This window comes from Saimiri boliviensis, chromosome 16, assembly GCF_048565385.1.
Source record: "Saimiri boliviensis isolate mSaiBol1 chromosome 16, mSaiBol1.pri, whole genome shotgun sequence".
NCBI lineage: Eukaryota > Metazoa > Chordata > Mammalia > Primates > Cebidae > Saimiri > Saimiri boliviensis.
The window spans coordinates 33054146-33056600 of NC_133464.1; the positions used below are offsets into that span (position 1 = coordinate 33054146).

Below are 2455 nucleotides of genomic sequence, written 5' to 3' on the forward strand. Positions count from 1 at the left end.
TGCTAATTGCTGCCAAATTGCTCTAGGCTTTTGTTTTATAACTTTGACTGAGTTAATGAATTCCTTTTTATTCTTATTTGCTAAGAGCCTTACAAAATTAATATATGTATAATTTTGTGTGTCTGTTAAGAAATATCTCTTTATTAAACAAAGACATAAACTAAAAGTTTCCAACTTCCTGTATATGTTGCAAGCTTTAAATAAAGGTTCTTAGATACGAAGTATGGCCTACACAGCTCAAAATGAATTCAGTGACATAATATTATGCTAAAGTTGCACTTATTTTGAATGTCTAGAATTTTTTGTTAATGGTTATAAAAATACCATCAACCTAGACATTTTTATTTTGCTAAGATAGAACAGAATTACAAATAGAATTATTAACAGTCCGCACACTCTAAACATTTAAACATCAATGGTTTCTGGAAGATGCTGTTATCCTTCACAGTTTGGAGAAAGTTCAGATGGCTTCCATGAAGCCAAATTTTCTTCCACCCACAAGATTGCCTTTTCAGAAGTCTTGCTGGATGTTTTCTTTGTTTGCCTCTCCATATTGCTACTGAATTTGATGGTTTTCATTTTCTAGTTGAACAATAGTCCCGTAGTCTGTTCAGTCTTGTAATTCTTACGGATGAGGGATATCCAATTTGATTCGATTTCTCTTGATTTAGTTTCAGCTGAGAGTTGCATGTTCTTTTGCTGCCAGTTTAAATCTTGAATATGTTTTCTTAACTTCTGAAGCTCTTCTTTCTCTGTGTGTTCAATCACATGAACTAGATTTTCATCATATACCTTCCAGGCATTACATCCACGCTGTGACATTAGTTTCAGATTCTCAATTAAAGTTGCTTGATGCTCTAGCTGGGCCATATAATTGTTTACACATTCTTGCCATGCAGCAGAGTCAATTTTTTGACTGGAGGAAGGGGCTGGAAGCTCAGATCGTTTCATCTGGAGCAATTCAATTGGCTGTCGAGGGACCAGTCTTTCAAATCCATTTTTCATGATGTCTTCAAAAGCAGAATAATCCAAGGCTCTTTGGTAGCTCAGGTAGTTCTTTAGCAGTTTGCTGTCTGTGAGTGTCCTGTCCACAAGCACCATACACCAGGGGCTTCATAACCTTGATCAGAGTACAGCAGCACATCCGCTATAACCTCTCTGGCCGCCAAACCCATGACCGCTATTCTGGAAACCTTAGGTTTCTATGCATTATTTTGATACACTATTAATACAGGTAGCTAATTCTTTATTTTTGATATTCACATCTATGATAACAAGTTAAATAGGCCTGTGATTTTCTTCAAGTGCTCTTGCTTGGTTTTGAGATAATATTTATTGCCTTATAAATCACATTACCTTATATATGATATATGTATATAAGTTTCTCTCTTGTCACCTAGACTGGAGTGTGGTGGCACGATCTTCGCTCACTGCAGCCTCCGCCTCCTAGGTTCAGGTGATTCTCCTGCTTCAGCCGCCTGAGTAGCTGGGGTTACAGGTACCTGCCTCCACACCTGGCTAATTTTTTTGTGTTTTTAGTAGAGATGGAGATGTCACCATGTTGGCCAGTCTGGTCTTGAACTCCTGACCTCATTCACCTGCCTTGGTCTCTCCAAGTGCTATGAGTTGTGATTACAGGTGTGAGCCACTGCACCTGCCATATATATATATATACACACACACACACACACACAGCCCCATATTTATTTATATGTACATCAAATATATATATACACATATGTGTGTGTGTGTGTATATGTATATGTATATATATGTATATATATATATATATATATATATATATATATATATATGATGATGTTTCTTCTTACCTCTTCAAGTTTGTTATATTGCTTTTTTGCCAACTTCTTGTGAACACTGCGTTGGTTGTTTTCTATCTTTACCTTGTCCAGTCAATGTGTTTATATCAACATATTACTCTAAATATTATGCTTACAAAATTTCAACAATGAATATTTATATTGTCATCAGCTTGTATTTAGTAATTTCTTCTATTTTATTTTTAATAATAGTTAAATTTATTAGTATTTTAATTTCTAAATATACAAGATGTTTTAATTATATGTCTGTTGTTTATTTCTAATTTTATTACATTATGATCAGAGAACATAGTTTATATAGTATTCAATTTCTAAGAATTTTTTGACATTTCCTTATGGCCAGTAGATAGCCAATATTTATAAATATTTTTATGTCCTCAAAAGGAATATGCATTTTTTGTTTCTTAGATTAACAATTCTATATGTCATATGTATTTTGAGCTAATAATTATATTTTTTAGATCTGTATTATAGTTTTTTGATATGCTTGATCTATGGATCTTGGAAAAAGATACATTGATTTTTCTCATTACAATTGTTGATTTATATATTTTGCTCTGCAGTTCTTTTTAAAAATTAATCATTATTTAACTTTTATTTTCTGTTTGGGGTAC

General features: G+C 33.1%; 1 pseudogene; it reads right to left on the reverse strand.

Annotated features, from left to right (window-relative positions):
- Positions 1 to 582: 582 nt before the first annotated feature.
- On the reverse strand, positions 583 to 1101 carry LOC101036003 (pre-mRNA-splicing factor SPF27 pseudogene; annotated as a pseudogene).
- Between the last annotated feature and the right edge of the window lie 1354 nt (positions 1102 to 2455).